The sequence below is a fragment of the Brassica oleracea genome, chromosome C6 (genome assembly GCF_000695525.1).
Source record: "Brassica oleracea var. oleracea cultivar TO1000 chromosome C6, BOL, whole genome shotgun sequence".
Classification (NCBI taxonomy): Eukaryota; Viridiplantae; Streptophyta; class Magnoliopsida; order Brassicales; family Brassicaceae; genus Brassica; species Brassica oleracea.
The window spans coordinates 8060744-8070298 of NC_027753.1; the positions used below are offsets into that span (position 1 = coordinate 8060744).

Below are 9555 nucleotides of genomic sequence, written 5' to 3' on the forward strand. Positions count from 1 at the left end.
GCCGTCCAACTCGTCAAATGAGCGAGTTGGACCGACCACAACATCCAACTCGCCCGTTTTGCGTAAGCTGCCTTCATCCCATACTCGTAGCTCCCTTTTCTCTGATCGGATCGAACTGACTCTTGTTTCGTCCCGATCGGAGTCACCATCGGAACTTTACAGCTTGGAAACCACAAAGAACTCGTTCTCTCGAAGAAAATTTGGATTGATGTATAAAACGGCAACAATTAAACTAAACACCTTTAACTGCTTACGCTATACGAAGAATTTTGATTTTCTTCGGAATTGACGTCGTTTTGAAAACGCTATTTCTATAAAATCATAAAAATGCTTAAGTCGAAAAACGGTCTGAAAGGATCCATAACCCGGCAAAAATCCCACTCATGATTTTATGCGAAATCGAGCCCAATCGTTATGACGGTTTATCCTTTTCTTATGCAGGAGAAGATAAATGTCAAGTTCAGAAGATAAATGTGAAGTTTCCAAAGATAAACATGAATATCGAAGGAAAATGAAATATTTTCGCGAAATGATAAACTCGACCGAGGGCAGAAAGGAAAAGTGCAAACCGCCTCTTGGAGAGTATATAAGGATGTCGAGGTTGAAGATGCTAAAGACAATTGTTTTTACTCTTAGAACTCTCACTATTCTCGACATGTTCTATTTCTATGACTGGCACTCGATTACTAGACGAACTCGCCCAGGTAGTTCGATCTCATCTTTTGTAATGATCGCAACACTCTTACGCGGATTTGAAATAAGATCAACTTTTTCTAAACTTATTTATTGTCTTTACATATTTTCCGCATTTATTTGGTCACTTGCCGTTGGCTCTCGCAGAGAATCCAGGACCTCTGGGAAAGTTAGGGTTTCTTGACTTTCTTAATTTAAACGGAAATCGAGAGTGCGGATTTTGTTTCCCACAGTTTGGCGCAAGAAGTAGGGGGTACGGATTAATCTAACTCATAGCCGCAAAACGCTTAATCAAAACGATGTCTGGAAATACGAAAGACAAAATCGCAGTTCGCAACAACGCTGGTAAAACAACTCCAGCAGCGACTGCTTCTAGTGCCAACGCTTACGCAAACGCCGTAGCGCTAAAAAAAATCGAAAACCTAGTCGCGATTTCTCTATCTAAACAGAAAGGGCAACGATAAAATCTACCAAACCCCGCAAAACTTGTCTCATTAGCGAGTTGGAGAAATCTCAGCGCATAAGAATTTGAGCAAAAGACGTTTTCCGAGAACTTTTCGGAAAAATAAAATTTTGTTCTCCTCAAGACCTTGGAAAAACCTTAGGTTACCCTCGGGAAAAGGAAGCACAGCAAATCGGGTTCGTAACTCACCGCTGAACGTTTTCAAAAATAAATTCCGTAAAAGCCTTCTGAGAAATCGCTTTGACTTCCCGAAGTCGTGGAGAAAATCTAGGTTACTCGCAGAAATAGAAGAACAGAAAATCGAGTTGCCAACTCCCCACTGTTGTATTTCTTTCGAATAATTTTCGAAGAAACGAAGTTGATCCCTACTGAATCACTCGAAACCTAAAACGGCTGACGAAGACTAAACTAAGCAAAACTGGAGATCGTATTCCTCACTGCTAAACGTCTTCTGAAACCTAAGGTTTCGTAAAAACTCAAGCTTTGATTCTATAGTAACATATTCAGCGAATTCTTGATACTTGGCTACCAAGCTTATTTCGAAAATAGTACTCAATACTCCCTCAGATCGATCTTAGGGAAATGAGGAAGTTTGACCCCAATAATAACTCGTCACAGCCAATGTTTCTGATACTTGAACTCAGAACTAAAGTTTCGGAAGAGCCGCAAAACATGACTTTTTCAAAAAGGAGTCTTCTACAGCCGAACTCAAAAACATGTTTACGAAACGACTTTCGCAAAACTAAACTCATGATATTTTGCGGAATAACTTTCATAAAAGCTCGACAACATTTTTTGAAAACAAGTTTTGTAAAATTAAACTCGACAATGTTTTATGGACCGTTGAATATGTTGAATATGTTGTAAAACACCTTAGCCGCCTCAACTATACGAGTAATTTGAACCTTTTTATAAAAATTGACGTTGTATCAATGGAGAAGATAAAAGTCAAGTTCGGAAGATAATTGTCAAGTTTGAAAGGATAAACACCAATATCCAAAGGGGCGCACAGACACGAGAAGAGTAAGGGGAAGTGAGCAAGCAAAATGGAGAAGAGGTAAACCAAAATCTTCGAGAGAACTAAGACTGCCATTGAACTTTAGGGAACTTAAAACCTATGTGGATAGTCTAGCGAACTCAGTCTTAGGCAATTTTTCCTGTCTCGATATATCGTTCCATAACTGATCAGCCAGATCTTGCAAACCGATCTAAACTCTCTGAAAATCGCGAAACGATCGCCACACATATTCAGCTTGCTTCCTAAAGAAAGAAAGAACTAAAGACACGAACGTCGTCTTAAAACCGATTCGTTTCTAGCGATTTTCTTAAAACCGGCATATTCCAAGTCGTCAACCAAATCACAGTCCCAGCGTCGTCTTTAAATCGACCCAGATTGTCGATCATTCCAATCCCCGGAAGAAGAAACTTACACAACCATTCAAAATATCGGTTCAACCGTTTTCTTTCGTAAAAAAAGGGGGAGTACGTACGTATACTATACTCGTATACTCTCATACTCCCATGGCATCGAGAAAACGCTTTTGACAAAGCAAAGCAAACTCTCGCAGCAAAAGGCAGAAAAACACTTAGGCAATGCGATGCCTCGTTTAAATCGTCCCAAAAAGGCAAACGACAATCTAAGATTCGTCTAAACGCTAGCAACGTATCCAGACGATCACGAACATAATCTCGAGGACTATACACCATTTCTTGTCTCAATCATGCGTATAGAAAACATATACTAATATCAAATTGAAATTCGATGATTAGCCAAAGTCTTGAAGACCTTTTCAACTTAATAAACAAGTTTCTTATAAAAGTAAAAAATTATATGAGAAATCTTCAAGCATCAAAGCATTGCTCTCAATTTCCGTTGAACTAAGCGAGTCACGGAAAAGCATCAAGAGACATTTGCGAAGAAAGTAAAATCGAGAACTCAGAACTGGAGGCGTTAATTTGAGCAATGAAAATCATGCTTCAACATACAAATTGCCAGCATTTTGAGACAGATTGCAAAGACATTGTATCAATGATTCAAGATCCGAAAGGATGGCTGAGTTTCTCGACGGAGCTAGGGGAGATAACAGTCTTTAGGAGACGTTTCTAAACTTCAAGATTCTCCAAATACCAAGAGAGTGGAATAGGACAGCTGATGGTCTACCTAGGATAGCTCATTTTTTCATCGTAATATAAATTTTGTTGGTTGTTATATTCCGGCATAGATTTTCCAGACCACCTCGGAATTGAGATATAGAACAGTCTTTGATGCCAAAAAAAAGTAACTGATTTTTGGTGCGAATAAGTAATTCATACCACGAGTTGTAGTTCTGTAGTATCACTATTGTAGTCCAATTTAACCTTCTCTATGAAAGCAGGAACTGTTTTAAACATTTGTGTTTCGCATAATATACTTCATATATGGTTTAGCTGAATGTGTTCACCTCGATCCGCGACTTCTGGAAACTATTAAATCATAATTTGCCAATAATCAAAGTATTGTTTCTAGAGAGATTACCTATGATAACACACATTTTTTGTGTAATGACTAGAATAACATACAAAAACCAAGAAAGAAAAAAAACATAATATAAAGTCCAAAATACTCCATCGATGAATTAAATTTAAATTAAAAATACACTAGGAAACATCTTATATATTAAAACAGAAGTCACAACCTTGATTCATGTATGATTTTTTAAAAAAATGGACCTATTCCATAAAAATCATGTTACATTTAATATCTAATCTTATCATTTAAATTTTGGGCCTACCATAAATTTTTATTGGGCTATCAATAATTGGATTTAAACAATAGATGATTCATTGGATTTATAGATAGTATAAATTAAATAGATATAATTTAAAGTTGTAATACTATATCTGTATATGCTAAATATTTAAATATTTGTCCATGTTAACTTTAAAATTATAAAGATTTTTTTTAAATAACAAAAATCATATTATCTAACAATGATTAATTTTTACTACCTTAAACCAATGAAAACAAATTTTAAACTATATAGTTTATTTTAAAAATTAAACAAAAACTAAATGTTTAATTATTTACTCGATAATATAAATCTATGAAGCGAAAAGTTTAATTTTTTAAAAACTTCCTAAATTTGTGAAATGTTACAATATCTTTGAATATGATAATAAAATAATATTTTACTAATTTTTATATATATAGTTACGATTTTAATAATGAAATAATAATCCGAAAATATACATATAGAAGAAGATACAAATACATATGAAAGTTTAGATACAAATACATGTGAAAATGTGAAACAATCTATTCAATGAAAAAAATATATGTTATGTTTTAAAAATTGATAGACACATATATATTATAATATATACCAATTTAGAATTGAAAACAAAATATTTATATAATAATAAATGAAAACAAAATATTTATCTAATAATAAATGAAAACAAAAAACCGCGCGGTTGCACGGATCGAGATCCTCACAGTGAAGGCAATTCTGACACAAATGAGGTAATGTGGTCTGGCTTCCTGATTCTATCATTTATGTAGCTATAGCCTGTTGTTACTGGTGACATTTATGTCCAAAATTTTGTTTGTATCTAAGAGGACAATTTGGCTTTGATGATGGAGCTTCTTGGAATGATGCCACGCAAGGTAATAGAATCATTAGCAGGCTGCTGGTACCTGCTGGTGAATTACTTTACCATTCTAGGCCTTCTAATCTCCAATTCTTTCTCTGTTGGATGTATTGCAGATAAATTTAGGAGGCCGCTACTCCAGGGATTTATTCAACATGCATGGTGATCTTCGACACATCAGAAAGAAGAAAGACCAAAAACCCGAAACGTAGCTCTAGAGAGAAAGAAGAGCGAGAAAGATGAGCAAGAAGCTGTGGTTGTTAAAATAAGAAACCAGAAGCTCCTCTCTCCGGTTTGATATCTGAGTTATGTTCCGTGATTGAGCGACTGAAAATATGATATAGTGAGAGCTTTGAGCCAACAGAACCTCTTTTACGTCAAATCTATAGACTGATATATTGTTTGTGTACTTATAAGAAACATAAGCTTTTTAATATTACAGACCAAGATTGAAAACATTGACAGAACATAGAGAACAAAAACAAAGTTCAAGGCATATAGTTATAAACAGCAGAACTTTTCTTTTTGTTTTGATTGGTTACATCTTCCCGTTGAACTCAGGAACCATCGGGAACTTTTCATGCAACTGAACCTTCTGACTTAACATATAAGCAAGTAGTTGTGGTCGGTTACACAATAATAACAACATTTTTGTTTTTGATAAGTATGTGAACTTTATTCTCATGAATGAAAAATTCTTGATGCTTGCACCGAATGCAATTAAAAAGTATTTAAATCTGTCACTAGACTCTACTACATAGCGAGTGAATGTCCCAAACTAAGGTATTTGAATAACCACTGGCCACAAACAACTATAACTTGCTCCATCGGATTTTTTTGGGATTAACCTAAAATTGCCACTTGACAAAAATATAAAATCACGGTTTGGAGAAGAAGTTTCACGGGTAAACTAGGTTTTAGTAACTAGTTGTGGTTATTGTTCGAATTTTTGGTCCCTTTAGTAACCCGGATTTTGTTAATTCTAATTAGTTAACCGATTTTGACGCAAATAAGTTTGCTACAACATATAACTCCTGGAAAGTTTGCCATAACTTACAGTAAAGTCTGCTATCGGATAAAAGTTAGTTTTGTAATTAATAAGTCTACAATGAAACATACTTATTCAGAAAGTTTGTTGTTTATGAACGAAGAAAATATAAGTCTGCGATCTCATGAATAGGAAAATCTGCCAAATTATAAAAAGTGTACGAAATGTTATTATGAAAGTCTACCACATATTATAAACCTGTCATCATAAGAAAAAAACCTACCATAAAAGTCTGTCAATTAAAAATAAACCTGTTAACGTAATTAAATCTACTATTACGTGTGGTAAACTTATTGCGGAAAGTCTGTAACGATTTTAAGTTTGCCATAATAGGTATGCGTAAAGAAACAAATCTGTTAGATACTAATAAATCTGTCGTCAAGTATCGCAGATTTTTAATAGCAGACTTATTTATATATTTAGAAAATAATTTTATTTTTTTGTGATGTGGTAAAAAAAAATTAATGGCATTTGTGTAAACAGTTTTTTTGTTAACAAGGAAAATAAGGACATTTTGGGCATCAACAATAATCTAGTAATTAAAAAAAACCCCCTATATATTAAAGGATAATCACTTTCAAAACTTACCTTAAAAGTTTACTAGCAAGGAATGTGACATGGTGACGTGGTTTCATGAGAAGCTTTTATTTAGTAAAACGCTTAGGTGTCACGCAGAAAGCGTTTCTCACCAAAACTGTGAATTTAATGCGTTCACACTAACATTTCTTTAAAAGAACTTCATACCATCTATACTTTTCTTGACGAACACTTTTACGTGATAAACCTTCAGCTTCAAGTTCGATTAGTTGATTTATCAGTCCTCTCAATATAATCATAGCTTCAATAAAGATTCCTTATTCCTCTATATATTTCTGTTAAAAACGGTAACCCATCTGATCTATCGCCATTAAGTCGACAGATCCGTAGAGACGACAAAGCGATGAAACTTTAGTACGATGCCAAATGTTAATGAAAGAACCCTTTTCTCCATACCTACTTTCATGCATTTAACAGAGTACTCACGTTCTTGAGAACCGCCTCTCATTACTGAAAGAGGACGTTGAAAATCTATTTCTAGATAAATCTGTCGTACTCGGTTTTGTTACTGCTCGATGAGGTGATCTCTGTTTCGAGGAGACTGAATCACTATAAATCGTCTCGGCTTAGTGTACTAGTCTTCCCGAGCAAGCAATATAAGCATGTAAGTGTCACCACCTTCGCCGTCATGAGAGCTGTGCATTAGACGACCTTGAAGATGAGACTTCCAGGAACGAACCACCGGCAAGTCTCACGTGATGGTCGCATCTGGAACAACCTTTAATTTAGAGGGTCAAAAATTTCTTTTATTATGCAACTATGTTTTCTGAATTTAAAGGATCTACACTTCTTTTATTTCACTCAATTATTGTTTTGATTATAATATGTTATTGATCCACCTTTTCTGATTTTATTTGTTAAATCCCTAAGTTCATAACTACTACAACGTGATAGGCGAAATATAAAAAAAATATTTTTCAAAGCTTCTTCTCAAAATTGCAAACACCATATATTAAATTTTAATATTAGTAAACTCATTATAAAAAGTCTATGGCTTCGCCCCTCATAACAATCATACCTTTAGTTCTATCTAACTATCGCTTAAAGTATACCTCATGTTATACATAATCATAATATATACTTTCAACATTAATATAGACATCTTATCCCGCGCAAAGCGCGGATTACTATCTAGTTATATGTTATTCTAGTAATAATAACATCATTTGATATTATTTTAGTAATCTTCCCTTCTATCTACCGATAATTAATATTTGGAAATAACTACTTAAATTTTAGTTTGAAACTATATGTTTTTCCTTTTTTGAAAGATACAAAATATAAAATAACTAATTTTTATTGGTTGGTGAACCTAGGTTCATCCTATGGGGTAAACCCAAGAATAACTCAACACAGTATAGCTTCCTCTTTCTTCTTGCAACAGACGTTTTTTTTCTAACCAACTATAAAGCTTCCTTTTTCACCTAACCAACTAAAGCTTATTTCAGTTAACAGAAAAAACTTAAGCTTATTTTTCATAATATGTTTACACTTTAACTAACACGTACTCACATGATAGACCTTATCTTATCTTTTTTCTTTTGGTCGCAATTGTTGCCACTACCTTCAAAAAGAACCGAAGGACGATAATTTCGGATCAAAATAGTATGATTGATTCTGTATAACTTGAAATGGATAGGTATATTGTAACGACCTAATTCCACGTGCCCAGCAAAGCCCAATCAATTTGCACGAAATCCTAGGTAAGTTTCTATTTAAACAGAGCTACCTATTAGTTTATTCAGAAAAATTCTAAGACGTCGAACTTCTGTAGATTTTGAGCCGTCAGAAAGAAATATTGGTGAACTGTCTCAGCCACCGTCTACTGAGATCAGATCCGTCACGTCGTCGCCGTCTCACGCCCTAGGTAATCCGCAAACCGCCTTTTCCGATTGGTTAAGTGTTGGCCGTTTAGTAAATCGTCGATATCTCTCTAACCATTGGGTTTCTTGCGATTTCAAGGCCACCAGTGTGTTCGTGACGTCGAGACGAGTCCGGGGCAGGAGTGTCATCCGGAGAACCGCCGCAACACGCCCACACGCGCAGGAGGAAGATTCGCGCGTGAATCTCACGCGCCACCGTCTCCGCCGGATGTTCGCCGGAGCCACCGCAGTCAGCCACCGTCCGTTCGCCGCCAGGAAGCCGCCGCCGCATCACCGCCGCGCCTCCGCCGCCGTCGGTGATTTGCCGGTAAGCCACCACCGTTTTTGGCCGCCGCCGGCGACCGGTCTCCGGCGACTCGCCGTAACTCGGTGACTCGGCCGAGTCAACTCAGCGAGTCAAGCCGTTGACCAGTCAAGCCGGTTTGGTTTGGTTTGTTCAATTGATTTTCGGTCTGATTGGTTATTGGGAATTGATTTCCAGTTTGGATTAAACTGATTTGAAATTGATTTGAATCTGGTCCAATTGAAATCGAACTCGGTTAAGGAAAACCAGGTGGTTCAATTCGATTTCAATTTGGTCAAGGGTTGACCGGCTTGGGTCAGAGTTGACCGGGTTGACCTTCGACCAGCGGGTTGACTTTTTGACCAGATCACCGGTTATCCGTTTTGGACCGTTCGAAGGGCGTTCTGACTCGATTTTTCGCCCTGATTTCAGCTTTGGAGTTTGTTTGAGCAGCTGGAGTTCATAGCTATCACTTTTCCACATTGCTAAGGTGAGGGTCTATTCCGTAAATCCCGTACCAGTGTAGAATTCTCTCTATCGTAGTTTAGATTTCGAATCATGGTCCGTCTGTTTGAATTGAGTCTTGATTGTTAGTTAGTTCATTCATTGTAAACTGGAACTAGGGGTCTAGATGATTCAACATTTGATTGGATTGTGTGATGTTAAGAGATGTGATATATATATATATGTATACATAGTTATTAGTAGGGACTATGTGCGCGGGCGGGGGCTTAGAGATGTATGGGCTAGCGACGCTACTTTGATTGTGCGGGCAGGGGTTCAGAGACATCTGGACTTGCGATGCTACTGGTGCGGGTGTGCAGTGCAAAGGTGTTTGTACCATGGACGCTACTTGAGAGGGCGGAGGTACAGAGACAGACTGTATTAGCGACGCTACGTATTATATATCCATATGAAGAGATGCGGGGTGTATGGACTAGCTATATGCTATCATCGC

At 36.5% G+C, this 9555-nt stretch overlaps 1 pseudogene; it reads left to right on the forward strand.

Moving 5' to 3' along the window:
- Window positions 1–4772: 4772 nt before the first annotated feature.
- LOC106297375 overlaps window positions 4773–9555 on the forward strand; it is a 10109-nt pseudogene continuing 5326 nt past the window's right edge.